At 35.5% G+C, this 23404-nt stretch overlaps 1 non-coding gene and 1 pseudogene across 1 annotated transcript; both read left to right on the forward strand.

Annotated features, from left to right (window-relative positions):
* The first annotated feature begins 658 nt into the window (after window positions 1–658).
* On the forward strand, window positions 659–765 carry LOC132520151 (U6 spliceosomal RNA). The gene has a single exon (XR_009540511.1). It is a non-coding gene; the product is annotated as a U6 spliceosomal RNA (small nuclear RNA).
* Window positions 766–8119: 7354 nt separating this feature from the next.
* LOC132519112 (probable ATP-dependent RNA helicase DDX10) lies at window positions 8120–9365 on the forward strand (annotated as a pseudogene).
* The last annotated feature ends 14039 nt before the right edge of the window (window positions 9366–23404 follow it).

Consider the following 23404-nt stretch of genomic DNA (forward strand, 5'->3'; position numbering starts at 1 on the left):
TCTGACTACCATGTCATTCTCCCACCTATATCCTATGCCTGATATAAGTCCCTCAGAAGTCCAATCTGAAGTGTCTTGATATGTCATATATTAGTCTCAGTTTGGTCTATTTTTTTAAAGACAAAATTTCTTTGTTAGGAATGAATTGACTTCATGTTTTCATAATGATCAATTTGGCATGCTCTAAGACTCAGAGCTAACAGAAGTCCTTACATTAGTAAAATATTTCCTGACTTTCTCTCTCCAGGCAAAATCTGATGCTCCATTCTTGGCTCTTATAAACCCTTGCACAGACCATTACTATAGCACTTATATTATTGTATTAGAATAGATAGCATATCTATAGCCACTATAAAATAGTGAGCTGTTATTCTTTATGATCCTAGTCACCTAAACAGTGTCTAATAGATTGCTTTATGCATTCATTTTCTTATTCATTAAAAAATGTTAATGAGGACTCTGTCTAATAGGTGATGGTTTAGGCACTGGGAATAAACAGTGAATGAAATGAACAACATATTTCTACTACTTCTGTAGCTACAGTGTGCAAGCACAGTATTAAACATATTACATATATTACCTGATTTACTTCTCTTAAACATTCTGAAAATTATATAGCACCCTTACTCCACATGTAAAGACACTAAAACTCAGAGTCGTGCTCCCTTTGGCAACACATACACTAAAATTGGAACAATACAGAGAAGATTAACGTGGTCCTTGTGCAAGGATGACATGCAAATTTGTGAAGCATTCCATATTTTTACTGTCATACGAGTGAAGTAAGTCACAAGGAGAAAAACAAATATTGTATATTAACACATGTATGTGAAACCTGAAAAAAATTGGTATAGATGATCTTATTTACAAAGCAGAAATAGAGATACAGACATACAGAACAAACATATGGATACCAAGGGGGAAAGGGGGTGGTGGGATGAATTGGGAGATGGGAATTGACATATATACACTCTTGATACTATGTATAAAATAGATAACTAATGAGAACCTACTGCATAGCTCAGGAAACTCTAGTCAGTGCTCTGTGGTGACCTAAATGAGAAGAACATCCACAAAAGAGGAGATATATGTATACATACAGCTAATTCACTTTGCTGTACAGTATAAACTAACACAATATTGTAAAACAACTATACTCCAATAAAATAAATAAATAAGTAAAAACTCGAGTCTAAGAAGAGCTAGTGATGTGATTCCTCCATTTTTTTTTCCTCACCTAGTGTGGGCTGGTAATTGAGCTTTGTGGATGCTACAGTGACTGTGAAAGGCACATTTCAATTATTTGTTGCTGTGATACAACTCTAGGACACAGGGACTTAAACAGCCATTTTACCTTTACTCTCAATTTTGTGGGAAAGGAATTTGGGTGGTTCATCTCTGATGCACATGGTGATAGTTATGGCTGGAAGATCCACTTCCAAATGGCTTCATCTCTCATGCTTGTTGCCTTGGTTCATCTTGCCAGCTCTCCTCTCCTCTCCTCTCCCTTCTTCTCCTCTCTTCTCCTCTCCCTTCTTCTCCTCTCTTCTCCTCTCCTTTCTTCTCTTCTCCTCTCCTCTCCTGTCTTCTCCTCTCCTCTCCTCTCTTCTCTTCATTCCTCTCCTCTCCTCTCCTCTTTTTTCCTCTCCCTGCCTGTCTCTCTTTTTCATTCCTTCTTCCCCTCTTTCCCCCAACCCTCTTTCTCATCCCCTCTCCCTCACTCTCATTCTCTCCCTCTGAGGTTTCTCAAACTCTAGGTCTCTCTCCACTGCTTGAACTTTTCAAAGCACGGTCATTTTTGACTACGTAAATCATGTAAAACAGATTTCTTTCTATCAGGCATGTCTCAACTTCAATGTTAAAACCTCAGAGAAGTCTTCCATGAACAACCAATCTAGGATAAGTCATCCACTATCAATTTTTTCATCCAGTATGAATTCTCTGCAAAACATTAATCAATATCTTATATATTTATTTATTTATTCCCCATAATTTCCATTTATTTATTCACTCATGTATTCAATAAATATTTATTGAGCACATACATATATCAACAGCTATTACAGACATTTAGCAAACATCAGTAGGAAAAAAAAAGAAAAGCCACTAAGATTCCTGATGGCATGGAATGTGTACTCCATAAGAGCAGGAATCTAGCCTGTCTTCCTCACCATTGTATATCCAGAGCCTAGAAAAATGCCTGACATGTAATATATGCTCAATAAACATTTTTGATTGACCAAATGAGCAAGAGTGAGGCTGTTATAAAAAGGGACAGGAGGAATCTTAGAGTAGTATGAGAGACACAACCGGGGGAACTCATTATCATTTGAAGATCATGGGAGAGCTCCTTGCAGAGGTGATATTTAAGCTGAGAATCAGAAGATGGGTTGAAGTTAGTGGCAATATCAACAACAGTGGAGGCAGGACTTTCACCAGAGTGATCTACAACCCAGTGATAGAAGTTAGATCTGAGATTCAAAGAAAAGTAGAGAATAATGGGAAGGAATATGCAATTTTCTCTTTTGGGGATTGAAGCTAGGATTTATATTAATTTTTATAGTAATTTTGAACTCTTAGCTCTTGAAACCATATATTATAATTATATACATAGAAAGATGGTTTTTGTAACCTCCAGAGTACATTGACTTTTCAATGGTTGCTCTTGAAATTGATGCTCCCAAGTGCTAAACTTGTTTTTGAATTAAATTGAATATTTATTTCAAATTAAATATCTAGTAATCCTCTTTTTTGTTTGTTTGTTTTTTGCGGTATGCGGGCCTCTCACTGTTGTGGCTTCTCCCATTGTGGAGCACAGGCTCCAGATGCTCAGGCTCAGTGGCCATGGCTCACGGGCCTAGCCGTGAGCATGTGGGATCTTCCCGGACCGGGGCACGAACCCATGTCCCCTGCACCAGCAGGCAGACTCTCAACCACTGCGCCACCAGGGAAACCCTAGTAATCCTCTTTTAATCATAGATTCAAAATGTATTGGAATGTACTTAGGTAAATATTATTACCTGGAGGATATGTGTTTCAAGCCCCTCTTTACCACCAAGCTTCCTTCATCAATTGTCTATTCACAGCTTCTTTATTTGATTCTCATAAGTCCTGCAAGGTCTCACTGATTCTAAGACTCCAACTTCCACCCTGTTCTTGGGATATCTCCTGTTTTAAAGATATGACAATTACTTCTACTCTGCTCTTTCAGGGTGATAGGGGAAAATGCTGTTTCAAGATTTATCCCCATTTGGTTTTGCCTCACATAACATCTCACTACAGTAACTTTCAGTTTCAGAAATAAGTAAGTTCATCTATAAATTACAAAGCCACAAGGAAATATATAATATTTATAAATTTGATATGTACTCAAATATTGAGATACGTTCATGAGAATGTTATTCTTCATAGAATAGTACACAAATCAAAAATTAAAACCAGAAGTTTAAACAAAATAAAACCATATGTTATGATGTGTGATCTCATCAGAACTGTGCCCCTTATACCATTAGGGGGAGTCACTAAACCCATTCTCCTGATGTTTCATTTTACAACAAGAGTCTTATATTAAGGTAGCACTGGACTCTTACTGACCCCTCACTTCCCTGGAAGATACTAATCTAGAAATTTAGGGAGTAGAAACTAGGTAGGCAGAGCTCAACCTATTACCCATTCGGTTTTAATCTGGCCTCCAAAGAAGCTTGTATTCTGGCCCGTTTTTGTCCCCAGTGGTTAAGTTTATTGGTAAAGGCTCCTTCCACGTGGAGGAAGCAGTGCTACCTGTGACAAGGTGAGCCCTGATCCTGGGGAGCTGCCTTTTGTTATCACACAGTGAGCTGTGCTCTCCATCAATTATATGAGTTATATTTTTATCTCCATAGGATAAACTTCTTCATATATCTCTTAACTGGTTCAGAATTTGAGTGGGAGATAGGAGACCCTTCAGATGTTAATATTGTAGGAACAATGTAGGAAGTAAATGGGAGCATATGTTACAAAAATGCACAGAACTGGGCTCCTTGTTCTTATTTTGCCATTAAAAATTTTTTTGTTCTTGGGTAAATCATTTAAACTCCCTGAAACTCTGTTTTCAATCATTAAACTGAGGGGAATGGACTATATTAATGTTTTTCAGACCCTAAAGTACCTACCATCCCCAGAGAGGTAGAAGAGGGCTCAGTGGAGGAGAAGCAACTTTGGAGTTCCCACATCTGCTTTATCAAGGTCAGCTCTATTTCTAGAAAATATTGAGCTTCCCAGTAAGACTTTGCCATGAAATATTTGAAAACAATTCCATTAGATGATTTCCATTATTTCTTTCATCTCTGACACAGTGTTGCTGCATGTAAAATGACCAGGCAGTGACTTGGTATAACAGGAATTATGCAGGCTTGGACACAAAGATCGGCCTAAGTTTGGATCTTGACTGTAACATACACAATGACATTCAACAAGATGCACAACAGAGTTCTTGGATGGATGGATGGATAGATAGATGTATAGATAGATAGATAGATAGATAGATAGATAGATAGATACGCCATTATTATTTTATGTGGGGAATTCCTGAAACCACAGAGAGTATTCAATAATTGCTAAGGCATTCTTACCCTCTCCCTTCCCATTTTTCGAAGGGAAACCTTTCAATAATAACATGAAATATTTATATGATGCTTTAAACCATTTTTACACATGCCTGGTCTTATTTGAGTCACATGATTCTCTAAGATAAGTCTACATTAATTTCCTCCTTTTTAAAGTAAGTAAACTAGCTCAGTAGTCTGCTCAAGGTCGTGCAGCTACTAAATGGCAGGCTTAGGGTTTGAACCTGGTCTCTCCAATATTGAATCTGTCCTAGTGCCCGTGGACTAATAAGCCAGCTCTGAATGAGTCATAACATATTCAGTTTCACCTATCCTCATCACTTTTTATGGTTCAGCTGACCAATGCGACTCCTGTAAAATGAAATTGGCAATTGTTTATGGCACTGGCAGTGGGTTGTTATGTCAGCTCATCTACTGAGGCAGCCATTGTGAAATAACATGCAGTGACCCCTCAGTGTGAAGACTAGCACCTATGTCATACTTGTCATTGTTCAGCATTAATATCTGCCCTGCTACTCCTTCAACACACTTTCCAAGTATCCACCTCAATGTATTTGTTCTCAAAGTGACTTGACTTCCAAGTTTGAAAAAATTGTATGCTAAGAGGTCTGCGTCTTTATTCCTGCTTTACCCCTAGGTTTTTCATGACATTTTTTTTTCTTAAATTCCATATATATGTGTTAGCATATGGTATTTGTCTCTCTCTTTCTGACTTACTTCACTCTGTATGACAGACTCTAGGTCTATCCACCTCATTACAAATAGCTCAATTTCGTTTCTTTTTATGGCTGAGTAATATTCCATTGTATATACAGGGATATTGGCTCGGTGCTTTGTGACAGCCTGGAGGGGTGGGATGGGGAGGGTTGGAGGGAGGGAGACACAACAGGGAAGACATATGGGAACATATGTTTATGTATGACTGATTCACTTTGTTATAAAGCAGAAACTAACACACCATTGTAAAGCAATTATACCCCAATAAAGATGTAAAAAAAAAAAATTGTATGCTGACTTCTGATGTTTAAACACGATGCTTCATTTTTCAATCCAGGTAAAATACTGTTGAAAACAAATAGCATTTCAAACAAGAGTTTTGGATAGCCAAGCTGTTGTTATCTCTTAAAAGATGCTGTGTGGAGATAATTTTTGTTGACGTGGTTATGATAAGCCAAATTCCACAGAAAATATAACCCAATTCTACCATTTTTTCCCAATTTCTGTCCATGTAACAGTAACTATTTTCTAGGCTAAAAAGCAAAGCAAGCAATGGAGCTTTGCCTCTGTAATGATATTTTTACTGCAGGTCTGCTATGAATATAGTTCCTAAAGTTTCTTTGAACTTACCCCAAATTCCAACTAATTCCCTCACCCTTCTGACTCTTTCCATTCTACTTTCTCAAGCCACTCATGAAAAACAACTCATAAACAGATAAACAGCAATAACAACAACAGCAACAAACTCAGCAGTGCATACCCACAGGGTTAGCAGGAAAATTAATGAGGATTATATACAACTTATTACCTTTTAAATGCGTGGTATTCATTGATGCCTCTCTTCCTTTCACAGCCCACATCTAGTCCTAAATCAAGTACTGTCACCTTAACCTTAAAAGGATATCCAGAATTTGATCCAGTCTCATCACCTCCTCGTGATTGGCCACATCCCTTATCACTGATTATTTCAGTCATTCTTAACTGACTTTTCTACATTTGTCTTTATCAACAAAGTCTCATCCCAACACAACAGCCTAGGTGATATGATGTAAACCAGATACTGTTTTTCTTTTGTTCTAAACCCTGCAGTGACTGCCCTTCTCACTCAATCTAATACCCCCAATTCTTACAATGGACTATGAAGCCTTATAAATTCTGGCTTCTTGTTAGCTTTCTCCCCATTCTCTTCCTTGTTTCTTCTACTCCAGGCACTTCTGATGTTTTCTCCTTGTTCTGCGTACACACCAGGCCCAGGCATCTCCCACCAGGGGCCTTTTACTATAATTACCTTTACTTGGAAAGCCTTTCTCTGAGATCTCAGGGCACCCCTGTCCTTCTTCTACAGGTCTTTAATTAAATGTTATCATTCTAGTGAGGATTTCTCTAACCATTCAAACATAGCACATTGGTACTCTTTATCCCCCATACCTACTTTATTTTTATTCTGAGTCCAGAGTAACATGTAACATATTTTGCTCCTTATTTTGTTTATTTTCTGCTTTTCCCATCTAGAAGGTTAGCTCCACAAAGACAGGACTGTAGCTTGTATTAGTCTGTGCTTTATCCTCAACCCCTAAACCAATGCCTGGTGCTTGCTGGGTATCTATTAGGTATGTATTGAATGAATAGCTCTCCCTTATATTTGCTCTGCAGATTGAGCCCTGATCAGTACAAAGAAACTGGGTCTCTGTCCTGCATCATCTGCAGGATCTAGTTTGGTCACATGATTTCTAGCAAGATTAGCTGTGTAACTTTGCACAAGCCAATCAGCTTTATTTCCCTTTTTTTTTATTTAAATAAGAAAATTTACGTGCAAGTCACTAGTAACTGTGAAATTTAAGTGAGACAATGTGTATCAAAATAAGGTTTTAGGGGCTTCCCTGGTGGCGCAGTGGTTGAGAGTCCGCCTGCCGATGCAGGGGACACGGGTTTGTGCCCCGGTCCGAGAAGATCCCATATGCCGCGGAGCGGCTGGGCCCGTGAGCCATGGCCGCTGAGCCTGCGCGTCCAGAGCCTGTGCTCCGCAACGGGAGAGGCCTGCCAGAGGACACCTCCAGTTCCACAGGAGGTGGAACTGAGAAGTGGTGAAAGAAAAGAAACACATTTATTAAAATGAGAAAGATTAGCAAAAAATAACCTGACCCAAGTTCAAAACTCTTTCCATGCTACTTCACAGAATATCCAGTACTGAATTCATTTTCCACTTTGAAATCCCCTTTTATAACCACTGTAGCTAACGCATTCTCCTGGGTTATGATTACATGGGCTCTTCCAGAGTGTGCTTTGGGGATCTGCCTAATCCAATATATGGGTAGGTTCTCTGATATTTCTCTCCTCTTTATGGAAGAGGAATCTAAGCCACAGGAAATTCAAATATCTTGCCTCAGGCCACACGGGTGGGATATGCAGGGCCAGAATCTTAATTCAAATGGTGAATTTCCAGAATTTATATTCTACCAGGAACATAGAGAGATGAGTAAGAAATTCCCCAGACACATAAACTAAGTATTTAGTGGAATGAAAATAGAATTAAATTGATAATTTTGATATAATTGTTATTGATGATTGGACTTCCCACTGCATATAATAAAAGTCTTGGAATTCAGTAGATTCTAAAAACAAAATGTTGGTTTAAGGAAGAATGGTTTGGTTTTAACACATAGCTTATCTGAAGTATTCATACTCCCTCTACCCAACCCCCCCCAAAAATAAAACCTTGTAGATATTTGATTATGTTTTACACTTTTTTGACAAAAATCATACATGTATGTTTGTTTATATATATATATATATATATATATAAAGTTCATGAAAAAGCAAAATACGTCACCCCTGTCACTTTGAAACAGAATTACATAGATTGTGAGCTGCAGTAAGAAAGAAGTGGGATATATTCCTTTTTGAGAAGCCACCTAAAGAAGAAGCACATTACATTTTTCTTCAGTTGCAAAGAAGTTTAGTATTTGTAACAAGATCTGCCAGCTATTGGTCTTCCTGATATTTCTATCCTTGCCCTCCATGTGTGACAGCAGCAGTGAGGAGAATAGAAGTTACTATAATGAATTTGCCTTCAAGAGATCTGCAATACTCTTTGCTGCTGATATTACAGCCAGGGGGATGGATTCCTGGCTGTGAATTGGGTTCTTGGGTTTGTCCATAGGACACCAACACATAAAACTTGTAGGTACAAAGAGAATGGTGACACTTTATTAATTTTGCTTCCCTCAGAAGGAAAAGAGGTGGTACAGCAGCTTCTCCAGAAGAAAGTGCCTATGAAGAAAATCAAAATAAATCCAGAATAAAACTTTTAGACATCCAGAAAAATAATGGAAATTTTTTAGCCCCAAGATTCAAAAGAAAGAGCTCAAAGGTGTTTTGTTCTCTGCATACATTCAGTATATCTAATGAAGGATAAAATGTATTTAATGTGGGCATGTTACCTATGTCTGAATGTGCCTGTCTCTTAGTCTTGCTGTGTCACCATGGGTAAAATTTCTTCAGAAAATTCAGAAACAACCCACCAAAGAACTGGTAGTAAGTCAAGATAATAAAGCAATTGAACCAAGAGCTCCCTCCCTCACCAATGATGAGGTGGAAGAATTTAGAGCTTACTTCAATGAGAAAATGTTCATCCTTCAAAAAGGTGGGAAAAGACCAGAAGGGGCAGAGTAGAGACTGGTTAATTGCATTAATCATGAAGAAGAAAAAAAGAAGATGAATAAAAAAGGAAAAAGAAATTGGGAAAAGCAAAAGGATCTCAAACTCAATTGGTCTCTAACACTGATGAGGTACAGAAGATCAAGGATATTTCTATGCAGTTCTTGGATGGAAATGATGAGGAGGAGGAAGAAGGACTCGATGCTGATTTCTTTAAGGTGAAATGTGCTTGGGTTGGACCTTAAAGAGAATAAAACATTACAGAAGGAAGAACCTTCTAAATCCAGTGTCAAGAAAAAAGTGACCATAGCTATAGAAGCAAAAAAAAATTACTGGAGAGAAATATGTATGGTTTATATGTATGATTTTATATATAGAATGTATTGAATAAGTATACACATATATGTATATGTTTAGTACTTCCACTGCATATATAATATTGTCAAGAAATTTTTTTAAGTCACAAAAATTTATTATTTATTCAATTCACATTTACTTATATTACTTTCCTAGGGAACTTTATCTGTATAAGTGACTTGGTTCAAAATAACTTCCTAACTTCAGTGTAGTTACTGTGTGTAATGTCTGAAAATATCTCAAGGGAGTTGTTAAATTTCTATAATCAAAAATGTAAGTGTAGCATGAAGAGTACACATTTCATACAAATATAGAGCTGAAAAAGAATCTTAATATATAGGTGGTCTCTTTTCGGCTGAAAGAATAGAGACACAGAAAGGTTAAGTGACCTCACCAACATCACACAGAGTACTGATTCCCAAAGGAGTGCTCAGACCATGTTACTTCTCCATTAATTCTCCTGTGAATCATTTTATGGCTTGAAGACTCCCCATGCAATAAAAGTTTATTGGCCATGTGTCAGGAACTTTGCTAGGTGCTGGAGTAACAACGATTTATGAGACATAGCCTGTGCCCTAAAGGATATCATAATCTAATGGTAAAGATAGGCAAAAAACACGGTATAGAGTCTAATAAGTAAAAGACATACAGAAGAGGGACACATAATGCAGCCTAGAGGTCAGAGCAAAGGCTTTGGAAAGAGTGACCTCTAATCTGAATCTTAAAAGATAAGTAGAGGTAGAAGTTTTCCAGGTAGACTGGGGGAGTGGAGGAAGGAGGAGGCCTATGCCTATGAAGGGATAGCTAGGCAAAGATAAACATAAGCAAAAGCAGTGTGATATATTGGGGAGGGATTGAGGTATAGAGAAAATATAAGCAATTCATTGCTGCTGGAGTATGAAAGGTATAAAGGAAGATAGCAGGAAGTAAGTCTGCATGAGTAGGTCCAAACCTTACAATGCCTGGTAAACCATATTTAGAAAATGTGGAGTAAAGGTAGGATTTTCAATAGAATTGTCACAGTTGGGTTTGTATTTACAGAATACTGAAACCAGCATAATCCAAAGAGTGAAGAATGAAAGCAGAGAGATTAGCTAGGGAATTAGTGCAATAATCCAGTTTTGAGATTTGGGGGACGTGACTAGGGCAGAAAGATTGAGATGAAAGCAGAGGAGTGATAGACAGACAGATAGATATAGACAGATATAAATGGATATAATATACACATAATGTGAAATATGTCTTTATTTCATATATATATTGGATGTGAAATATTTAGGACTTGGTAAATAACTGAAAGTGGTGGCTGAAGGTAAAAGAAAAGTGAAAACGACAGCTAAGTTCTTGAGAGATGACAGAGTTGAGCAACTCAAATGGTACAGAATTAAGTGGAGATTTAATTGGCACATAGTCAATATATAGAGCTTGGGGCATATTCAGGTGAAGGAGTTCAGCAGAATTTAATGTAGATATATGAAGGTGACTTAAGCAATCCATATGAGTGTGATTAGCATGAAACTATGTAATTGGATGCCCTTGTCATGGGAAAACATATGAGTAATAAGAGCATAATGGGTAGAGGAAAAGGAGGGGGTAGACAAGACCAGAAAGGTATCTTCAAAGGTATGAAGAGGGCAGGAGAGAATGATGTTACAGAATCAAAGAGAAACAGCATTTCAAGATGAAAGGAATTGCCAATTAAATACAGAATAAAGGTTAAGGAAGAAAATAATAGAAAATATCCATTGCATTTGAGAATTGATGTTATTGGTACCATGTAAGCCAAAAATTTACATAGATTTTTTTTTTTGGTTTCAGTATAGCTTTTATTTTATAGATAATTGTGAAATTCAGTTTTTAATTTTTTTTTAACATCTTTATTGGAGTATAGTTGCTTTACAATGGTATGTTAGTTTCAGCTTCACAACAAAATGAATCAGTTATATATATATATCCCATATCTCTTCCCGCTTGCGTCTCCCTCCCTCCCACCCTCCCTATCCCACCCCTCCAGGCGGTCACAAAGCACCGAGCTGATCTCCCTGTGCTATGCGGCTGCTTCCCACTAGCTAACTACCTTACTTTTGGTAGTGTATATATGTCCATGCCTCTTTATCGCTTTGTCACCGTTTACCCTTCCCCCTCCCCATACATAGATTTTTATGATTTATTTTGGAGGGAAGGGGAGGTGAGAAAATGGAGATAGAAACTGTTGCTGATTATTTTGAAATCATGGATTAGAATGGCTTGAGAAGGATAAGAGCTTGGGAGTAACATGATTCAAGGATGAGATACTTAGGCTAAAAACTGTCTGAATAGAGAAGAGGTTGAAGATAGAAAAGCTAGAGTGTGGCTCACTGATGGTACAAGATTCCAAAAGAGTCAGGGATTAATGAGGTCAAAGACATTGATAGAGTCAGAAGTTGCCTAAGAATAGGAAGAGGGATCTCATTCTTTGGAATTGCAGAAAAGGAAGTAAGTATAGATAGTAATGAAGTTGAGGAGCAGACAGAGGGGAGGAAAGTTGAGAGAGACCATGCATAATAACTTTATTTTCCAAGCAAACCAAGGAATTGTCTAGTTACTATCTGTGTGATACTGACTTAATATTGCTGAGCTTCCATTAAGATGGAAGAAAAGAGAGGTCAAAGAATTGGTGGCCTCAGTACTTTAATTAGAAAGTTTAGTAAATGTGAGGGTGTGAGATTCTTGGAAGGACAAGATTTATTGGTCAGAGAGTAATCTTGCTTGATATTAAGATTTCTTTTATGCTGGTCTGCCTGATAAAAGAAGGGTCATGAAATGGTATAGGAAGAAAATAATGAAGCAGAGCATGGGTGAAGCCAGTAAATGGAGGAAGCACAGGAATTTAGCACCTGGTTACTTGGATGGATTTTGTTCATAATTATTGATGTTTCCTAGATATATGGTGAAAATACTAGGATAAAGAATGAAAATCTAAACCAGGCATAGAACTCTTCAGTACAAGTTTGTTTGTGGAAAAGGAGTGATGCATAATTGGAATGGTAAAAGCCAGGTGGGATTATCCACAATGGGTTTGGTAAAACGAATATTCTCCATTGTTGAGTCCTGTAGAGGAAGTGATATCCTTAGGCAGATCCAGGATTAAGAGAACGCAAGCTAGTAGAGAAAAAAGGCCATGAAGAGGGTGAGGAAATAGGTAGATAAGCCTTCTTTTTCCAGAAAAAAAAAAAGTTGAAAGGATTCAGAAATGAAATCAGAATCAAAAGGAATCAGGCTACAGGAAATATAGAGAAATAAAAAAATGAGAAAAGTCCCAAGAAGAATGACAACTAATTTTGGTCACTCAAAAGAAGCAGAATAAACACTCACCCCAAATTTGGTTCAGATGTCAATCCTAATGATGTCATACATGCACCAAGAAGTTATGAAAGGTTTATTAGTCACACAGAGACTTTCTGGGAGAACAGGGGTGAGTTCTGAAACTGGTGCAAGAAGGGCTTGAGAGGACAGAGAAAAGAGACTAACTTGGGGTTTTAAGGTGGTTAGGGAATGAGGCTGTGGTGAGGACTCCCATGCACTAGCTGGAGTTTATGGGGTTTGATCTTCCCAGTGGCATCAAAGGAGAGAGAAAGTAGGCTTTCTTATCAGCTTTCCCAGATGTAGGGTAGAAGGAGATACCAGCAATCAAATATTAAATATGGAGCCAGACTCTATTTACAAGAGGATTGCCTTTCCTTCAGTAATCAAGGACTATATGGATAAGACACATGGTTAGAAATGCAGAGTTAAGGTGTTTATACTCATTAAGCTTAAACTATTCACACATAGATTCTAGTGACCATGAACATTGAAAACATGAGATTAAACTGGCAAAAGGCAAGCAGTCTAGGACTCAAGGAAAGATTTCCATCCCATAGGGACAGTGGAGCATTGAACCCAGAAACTAAAGACTGAATATACAAATCCAGCCAAAAGAAGAGACATAAGGTAAGATCCAGATGCCAATGTTTCTGTTGATCAGAAGTTCTTAAGTGTTCAGGAATTTGGCTGGACTAAGCCTGCAGGTGAATTTTATTACTGACTGCAGCTGAGAGATGCCAGAATCATGTCAAGTTTTCAAGATTTTACGTCCTTGTTAGTAGAAAGGAAAATGATTCCTCTGAATCCATAAATGGCACATCTTACCTGTAGGAGACAACCAAGAGCCAAGACTATGGTTGGAATGAAGCCTAGAATTATCAAAGTTCAAAATTTAAGACGTCATGACAAGCTTATAAATCCACATGCTTTATCCTCTGGGTTAATTCAAAAAGGAAAAGGAAGAGATTTTTCAACTCTTTAGGTCAAGCAGCCTGTCTGAGAAGGCTTGAGAAGAGGATAAAGATTCTTACTGTGGCAAGACTATCTGGACACAATTGAAATTCTGCTATTCAAAGAGAGCCAAGATAGTAACACAAGTGGATTTTAGTCTTATATTCAATTCCGTTTTAAAATTTTTATTTGTTATTAACTTTTATTGGCGTATAGTTGCTTTCCAATGTTGTATTAGTTTCTGCAGTACAGCAGAGTGAATCAAGTATGCCTATACATATATCCACTGTTTTTTAGATTTCCTTCCCATTTAGGTCACCACAGATCATTGAGTAGGGTTCCCTGTGCTAAACAATAAGTTCTCATTTCTTATGTATTTTATACACAGTAGTGTATATATGTCAATCCCGATCTCCCAATTCGTCCCATCCTCCTTTCCCCCCTTGGTAACCATAAGTTTGTTCTCTACTTCTGTGATTCTATTTCTGCTTTGTCAATAAGTTCATTTGTACCATTTTTCTAGATTCCACGTATAAGCAATATTATACAATATTTGTTTTTCTCTTTCTAACTTACTTCACTCTGTATGGCAATCTCTAGGTCCATCCACGTCTCTGCAAATGGAACTATTTCATTCCTTTTTATAGCTGAGTAATATTCTTTAATTCTTTTTTCAAAAGTCAACCTGATCCATTAAATTCCTGTTTTCATTTAACAGTTCTCTCTCTAAACTGAAATCACAAAACATAGGAATATTTTCCAAATATATTTATGGTATAGTTGAAAAGAATTCTCACCAGTAACACACTATCAAAGATATCATCACTGAAACTGCTAAGTGTTATACAGAGTCATGGAATCTCAGAAATTTATTCAACATCCTGTTGTACACATTTGTATCTCAAATACTTCAGGTGTAAGCAGGTCCTTATTGACAGTAAATCTAATAATATTACTATATTTTGGAGTAAAAATGAATGATGACTAGGATGGCTTTTCAATAATGGAGAACTAGTGTCATAATAGAAGGAAGAGGGGTTTGAAAATAAGATTATATTTTCTGGAAACTAAATAATACATAAAATATTTCATTTATTGTCTCTGAACAGCCAAGCATAAAAATGTCAAGAGAGCATATTGTTCAAAAAGGGATGTTGTAAAATTCTTTTTTTTCAACACAGTTGTTAAAATCATAAGACTCTAGAACCAGAAAGCTTGGGTTCAAATCTTGTTTCTGACGCTGAGAAGATCTGTCTGCCTCATCCATAAAAATATTAGGGGGCTTCCCTGGTGGTGCAATGGTTGGGAGTCCGCCTGCCAATGCAGGGGACACGGGTTCGTGCCCCGGTCCGGGAATATCTCACATGCCACGGAGCAGCTAGGCCCGTGAGCCATGGCCGCTGAGCCTGCGCGTCCAGAGCCTGTGCTCCGCAACAGGAGAGGCCACAACAGTGAGAGGCACGCGACCGCAAAAAAAAATAATAATTAAAAAAAAAAAATATATATATATATATATATATTAGGAAGAAAAAAAGTAATAATTGAACTTGCCTTATAGGGTTTTGGGAAGGATAAAGGGGTCAGTATTTATAACATGCTCAGAGCAGGGATGTGATCATTGCAACACGGTACAAGAAACATTAGATAAGTGTGAGCTACTATTATCAATCTTGGGAATTGCTTCTAATAAGTCAGTTCTCTCACCTCTCTGTCTGAGACTGATATTTGGAGTTTCAGAATTTTCATCGTTTACTCGTGCTGAAATCAGGGCAAAAGCTATACTGTAAGTACTATTAATCCTCTCAATTGTTGCCATGTTACTGTAGTTTTAATTCTTCAGTTAATTCTCCAAATTGGCTCAAATTCTCTGTCATTTTTGTCATTATCACCTAATTCCATAATTAATTCTTGACAGAATTTGGTTCCCAATGCTATTTGCCTTCTAAAACAGTCAGGAATTGGAAAGCAACAATGTAATTGCCTTGGCAGCATTTTTCTTGGTTTCATGAATCTTGTTTTGGTTATATTCTAGGAAGAAAGATCCAAGATTTGTAGAATTCAAAATCCCATCTTGGCAGTAATAGCATTTGACTTTGCACAGATTGCTGAGGTAGTTTGCTCAGCAGGTGAGAAAATTTCTGTTAGTCATTATGGCTGTCATGCTTTGGGGAGGCAATTCAGAAAACTCCTTTCATAATACTTAAAAGGTTTCCTTGACATTCACTAAAAGAATGGGGCGGGGAGTGATTAGTGAAATTAATTTAGTCAAAGCAAAGCAATAACCAATATAATCATCATTTCAGAGATACATTATTTATTCATTTGGTCATTAATTCAACAAAAATTTATAGAGTGATCTCTATGCATCTCTCACGGTTTTGATCCTGCAATAAAATGGTGAATAAAACCTGGGCCTGACATCCATATGCCATAGAAAATATATTTTAAAAATACTGTTTTGAATATTAATTCTAAATCTATAATTGAGAAAACACCATTTCTCTTGATATCACTTTTAATCAGTCCCAATATTCCTGTGTACATACTAAAATGAATATATTTAAATTTGATTTTAAACTCAATAACTTAGAAATAAAAATGATTCTGGGGGAAATTTCCTCAGCCATTGGATGTACTCCTATGGTCAGCTGTTCACTCTCAGTGTCACATGTAAGAGGGATAATTATTCTCATTTTACTTAGTGGTTCATAACTGTTTTAGACTGAAAGCTACTACAGGGACCATTTCTTATTAGTCTTTATAGTCCCTGTGCCTAGAATAACATCTTGAATAGTGGTTCTTAACCCCAGTATGTACCATTATCTCATCTTCTATATAGCCTTAATAATATGTTTGGTCTGGACCCACTGCAGGTCTATTGATGAAGATTCTTCAAGGGTACAGACATGTCTATTTTTAAAATAGTCCAAAGTGGTTTCAGAGCCTCAGTTAGGGTTGAGGGTTGAGTCCCACCCGTATAGAACTATTGCTTCAATGAATAAGTGACTGAATACATGAATAAAAACTAACATCACAAATACATATAAAAATCGTGTTAGGATATTTCCTTGATTTGTACAACCAAATTCAAAGCTTTTGTACAACAGAACTGAAGCAGTAATTTAAATAAAAAACTCTTCATGCCAATGTTCTATTCTCAATTAACCAATCTATCAGTAATTTATCATCTTTCCCTATACTTCTGTATTGCCAAAGGAGAACAAACTATAACCATTAGAGAATAAGAAGCTTTCTCTAGGTTGACTCACAAGTTAGAGGAAAGGTTCACAAGATGTGAGTTAGCTGTTGATTTTCAGGCAAGCTGGATGAGTGAAAAAAACAGTTACTGAAAGATCTGAGATTTGAAGGCCAATATTATCCTAGAAGTCAGAGATGGTGTGAGTGAAGAGCACCTGGTGTTCAGTTAGCAGCCCACAAGTTACAAGAGAAATTAATGATTGAAAACAAGCTTATTTATTTTATCCTAGAGTCTTCTTTTCAATATCTACTAACTCTTTATAGGAAAGTTAGCATTTAAATATAGGATCTTAAGAAAAATTAATGACATTGTGAATTCTGTAGGTGTACACAATCTTAAATGAAGTAATGGTTCCTTTGCAAACTTTTGTGTGTTTAGGATATGCCCCAAGTATCTTTTTTTAATGCTAATAATATTGAGAAAAACTTATGGATAAGAATAAGCTTTGCCAACAATTTTAAGCTCTGAATAATAGCTATGCAAGAAGTGATTAATTACTAAGTGTTTTAATACTAATTTAATTAGCTCCATTCATTTTCCACACCACGCTGTCTCTAATTAGCTGATTTGCCATTAAAAACAGCACAATTTGTGACAAGAATTGTACAGGAAAAGAAAAGGAACATGCTGTCATTTGAATTCAAAGGCTAATTTACAACTACAGGCCAGGGAAAGAAATATATTTTGTTTACAAAAAAATTTAAAAAGGAAGAAAGTCAAACAAAAAAAAATCACTGCTAAACAATAGTAAACATATATTCATCTAACTACAAATATCTTCTACAGTGTAAACCTTTTAGAATGAATTGTAAGTATAGGAGCTACATACCAGGAATTGGTTCTACAATTCAATCAAATTTAATATAGTTGTAATGTCTTACAAAGCATTCTTTCTTCCAATGTTTTTATAGCAAAATACAAACATGTTAATCTAATTGCTCCTGACACTTCTAATTCCCAAGATTGAATCATTCTATTATCAGGATAGGTGAGAATCAGATTTCTAGTAGAAAGAATCATCATTATAGTGGAACTTAATTGAATTTTTGACCTCAACCTGATAGGCAAAGTTATTAATGGACCAGGTTTTATGTAAACTGATATTGTGTTGCTAACTTCTTCTTTCCACTTATATAAAAGGCATTCATTGCACATTGAATATTTAGAAAAATGAGTTACACTTAAATAATAGCAAGGAATATTTTAGTCATTTACAGCTTACCTTTCTGAATTGTAGATCCTTTAATATCACTGCCAATATGCTTTCTCTTTCATAATGTTCTCAATGCAGCAGCATGCTCATTAATGCATATATCATTGTTTTGTAATCTCTGAAGAGAGATGCCATTTAGTGGCACAATGTGAGTTGTTATATGCTAAAAAAAAAAAAGACAAAACAGAGTCCAGGGTTTATTTGGAAAGGTTAAAATGGCAGACACTATATTATAATCTAACTCTATATAGTATCTGTTTGTATATATAAAGCACTATATCAGCAGGATAATATTTATTAGCCTGTCACTTTTGTTGTCAATTGTGCAATTAAAATGTTTTCATTAAGCAGTCATATTTTCATGAACAGAACATTGTATTAATGAAACATCAACTAATGTCAATTTATTTAAATTAACATAAGCAACATCAACGATATTTAAGCCTAAAAAGAGATATAGAAACACCTTTATTTAAAAATTGCTAGTCTTTGCAAATGCTCCTCAAAGAAAAAACATTATGAGCTCTTACAATGGTTCGGGTTATCTAGAGGCTAGATCAGAAGTTATAGGACCAAAATAGTACAGAAGAAGGTGAAGCACCCTGTGTTTAACACCATGAGAATTAAATTTGCCTTCCATATCTCTATACTGAATAGCATAGTGGTTCATAGGAGAAGCTTTGGAATCAGACGTATCTGAATCTGATTCCTAGTTTCAACACTTAGTAGCTATGTGACTTTGAGCAAAAAATATAAATTAATTAAACTGCCCATCCCTAAAATGGAAGCATGATAGTTCTTTTAGGAGAGGATGGTAGAGTAGATTACATGAAATATTTGTTGTTAGTTATAATATTACCATTATTGTCATCAATGATAGTGTGCAATGACAGTGCCCATCAGGCAGTCCTCCACATTTGCAGGTCTCGTTGCAATTTATTGGGACCATGTGATTATTATTGGTAAATGAAATGTAAGGGACAATTATGTGAGTCAATTCCACACTGAGGCAATTGAGAGTTAGGTGCCTCTTTATATCGTTCCCATTCCCTATGACAGTAACCTTGAATAGCACATGTTCCAGATAATATAGTTACAAGGTGGAGGAGGTCCAACAATCTAGACTGAATTTCACACAAGTGGGAAATAAAACACAGACATGTGAGGGTTATTTTATTTTAACTGTCACCATAACATGCCTAGCCTAAACTGACTAATACAGATCTTTTGAGATAGGAATGGCAAGTCCAATTTTTCCTATTTTATAGTAGGCGATACTAAGGCTCAAAGATTTAAAACAATTTCCCTAAAGTTCCAGAGATAATCAGTGATATTACCAGGATTAGATTTCAAATATTTCCATCCCATGGAATTTTTACCATGGAAGGTGAGGGGCTAGAGAACTTAGATCATGATCACTGTAGTCAGGTAACATTTATATGAAGATCTGAATCTATGCAATGCCTTCAATCCCCTGGCATTGCGTTAACAATCTCTAGAGTCACTCATCAAAATAGGTGCTTATAGAATAAGAAGAGCACTGTATACTAAGCTCTTAGTATTCACTGTAAGAAAGATATTATTATAGAGGGTGTCGCTTGATGGTAGGTTAATTATTGAAATATCTGCTTCACAGGAAAAAAAAATTCCTTGGATTGATTTTTCCATGCATGTAATATTCCACAGGCTAGGCTTTTCACCTTGAAATTGCAGACATATTGAACGTAAATCATTTTTTGCTTCCAGAAATAAATTCACTAATTCAGTATTAATTCAGAGAAAATGAACTAAATTTTGTTTAACTTATTTCTAGGGAAATTATGGCTTTTGGAATCTTCACTCCTTTTGTTAAATCCAAATAAATCTAGTAGTCATTCTAAAATGAATAAATTGACCTGAACACCAAATTTTTACTACCTGGGTTAACTGATCTCATTGGTATCATCCCCGCTCTCGAACCCACATCCACCAACCTCCTTTCCTTCTTTGCCAAGTGGAACAAACATGATCAGAATTATATCTTGCCTATGATTTCAAGGAAATTGCTTACATCTGAAACTTCCCAATTTAATGGTTTTGTTTTGTTTTATTTATTTATTTTTTTGGACAAATTGGTATTCATTGTTTCCTTTGGAAAAAAATGCATTCAAAAATTTTAAAGTTCTGAATAACACCTTTAGCTGGTTTTATTTTATTTTATTTCCTTCTTAATACATACTCAGAGCCCACTCTAACACAGTTCATACAAAAGCATTTGCTTTTTTGTGCCAATAAAGCATATTGTGAACAATAATGTTTTTAAAGAGAAAACTTTGCTTTTAACGATTTCAACTGAGTTTTTACCAACTCCTGAATAATGAACAGTATAATGAGTGCTGAATATTTCAACAGACCTAAGATCTACTTTTGGTTCTTCCAATAAAGCTATTTGAAAATAGAAAACTCACTTACTCTTATTGAGTTTTAATTTAAAATCCAGTAGTGTGAAAAGACAAAGATCTCTAGGGTCACTTCCATTTCTAATTCTGTGCATCAGTGCATGCATGGCACTTTCATTTAATCTTCTTTAACCTGTATTTGTGCAATATGTTCCTAACTAATCCTCTGTATCAAATTCCTTGTTCACCACCCACCAAACAGTTCTCTCTTCCACAGCCATTCATCCTTCAATGACTTTATTAAGATACAATTCCTTACGACAAAATTTCCCCATTGTAATTGTACAATTCAATGATTGTTAGCAAATTATAGAGTTTTTAATAATCATCACAATTTACAAAGTCTTTTTCAGGTATGAGACATAAATATTTTTTTTTAGTTTGTGGATTTTCTAAATGGTATTTTTGAAACACAGACTTTTTAATTTTGGTGAAGTCCAATTTAGTCATTTTATTCTCTTACGTTCATTGCCATTTTTTAGAATTTGTTACCCAACCTAAGGTCACAAATATTTTGTCCTACATTTTAGAAGTTTTATAGTTTTAGGTCTTACATTTAGATCTGATTAATTTTGAGTTAATTTTTTCTTATGGTGTAAGTTAAAGGTTTAAGTGCTTCTCTTCCCCTTCCTCTTCCTCCTCCTCCTCTTTCTCATTCTTCTTTTTGCATAGGGATTTACAATTGTTTCAGCGTCATTCAGACCCATAATTTTGTTCTATTAATCTATATACCTATCTTTGTGTCAATACACTATTTTGATTACTATGGCTTTATACTTTGTCTTGAAATCAGATACTGTACATTCTTCAACTTTCTTCTTTTTCAAAAGTGTGATGGATTTCTTGTTTTTTTGAATTCCTGTATAAAGTTTAGAATCTACTTAATAATTTCTTCAAAAGACTACTGGGATTTTAAAAGAGATTTCATGGAATTTATAGATCAATCAGGGGAGAATCATCATTTAACAATATTGAGTCTTCCAATCCATGAAAATGAAATATCTTTCCATTATTTTAGATCATCTTATTTTCCCTCATCCATGTTTTGTAATATTCAGTTTGCAAGTCTTGCAACTATTTTTTTCTTCCATTATAAATAAGCATTTTATTATTTTTGATGCTATTGAAGTAAGAATTGTTTTCATAATTTCCTTTTTGTGTGTTTCATTGCTAGTGAATAGAAAGAGAATTGATTTTTGTATATTGATCTTCTATCCTAGAATTTTTAACTTATTTATATTTCTATTAACCATCCTTATCTCCATGAATTTCTTAAGGTTTCCTTCCTAGAATGTTAAAATCATAAAGAAACATTACTATTCCCTTTCCAATTTGAATGCCTCTATCTCTTTCTCTCTTAGTTACTGTCTTATCACATTAGTTAGAATTTCTAGTACAATGTTGAGTAGAATTGGCAAAACTAGACATTCTCACCTTATTCCAAATATCAGGGAAAACATATTGTCTTCCAACATTAACTTTGATGTTGCCTACACAATTTTCAGAGATGGCTTTTAATAGACTGAGCTTAAGTGCTCTTCTATTCCAATTTTGGGGGGAGTTTTTATCATGAATTGGTGTTGTGATATTTAAAATGCTTTTTCTATATCTATTGAAATAATAATGTGGTTTTTGTCCTTTATGTTCTTTACTACAGTGGTATAATATTAATTGATTTTTGGTTGTTAAACAAACCTTGCATTCCTGAGATGAGTCCCAATTCACCATAGTGTATAATCCATTTATTCATTGCTGGACTCAGTATGCTAATATCTTGTTACAGATTTTTTGCCCATATATTCATCATGGATATTGTTATGTAATATTCTTATGAAGTTTTTATCTTGCTTTGGTATCAGGGTAACATTGGATTCATAGTGAGTTGGGTAGTATGTCCTCCTTGTCTAAATTAAGTAAGAGTTTGTGAAGGACTGGTATTATTTATTCTTTAAATATTTGATAGAAGTTTCCAGTGTAGCCATCTGGGCCTGGGCTTTTCTTTGGAGAAAGTATTTTCATTAGTTATTCAATCTGCTGTTGAGTTCTACTAACAAATTTTAACTTCAGTTATTGTACTTTTCTACCATTAAATTTCATTTTAGTTCTTAATTTTAATTTATAAATTTTAGCATGTATATCTTTGATTTATTGTTGTTATGCTTGCCTTTAAATCCTGAAATATGCTTTTCTTTAGCTATTTGCACATATTTATAGTTGCTTTGAAGTCTTTGTCTTCTAAATGCAATGCCTGAGATCCCTCAGAAATAGTTTGTATTGGCTGTTTTTTCGTGGTTTGGGTCATACTTCCTTGTTTCTTTGCATATCAAACTTTTTGTTGTTGTTGTTGAAACAGAACATTTTAGATAAACTAGTTGTAGCAACTTTTGATTCTGACTTTTACTGAATGATAATTGTGGATGGGTTTTTATTGTTTATTTCCTTTCATTTTTTATTTTTATTTTTTCCTTTAATGGTTGATTGGACTAAAGTTATGAAGTCTGTCTCCCTTTCAGTGTGCAGCTAGTGATGTCTTTGATCAGTTCTTTTTTTATTATTGTTTTTAAAATTATTTTTAAGAGGTCTCCCAATGTTTGCAAGCCTTAGTCATCAACTAATAATTGAGGTTATGCTCATCCACTTCAAGTCCATAAGACTTTTATACTCTGCATATGACATGTATTTGCCTGTATAGAAAAGTGCACTTAAATTCAGATTGGTTTCATATATACTACAGATTTTACTTTCTATTGAGCCCTTTTTAATTTTCTGTGCTCATGTGAGCATCCTCAGATTTGGTCAGGAGTGTGTGGCTGTCTGAGGTCCTCCATGTCTTAGCTTCAGTCAAGCCTCAAACATATTCTTA

This window comes from Lagenorhynchus albirostris, chromosome 4 (assembly GCF_949774975.1).
Source record: "Lagenorhynchus albirostris chromosome 4, mLagAlb1.1, whole genome shotgun sequence".
Classification (NCBI taxonomy): Eukaryota; Metazoa; Chordata; class Mammalia; order Artiodactyla; family Delphinidae; genus Lagenorhynchus; species Lagenorhynchus albirostris.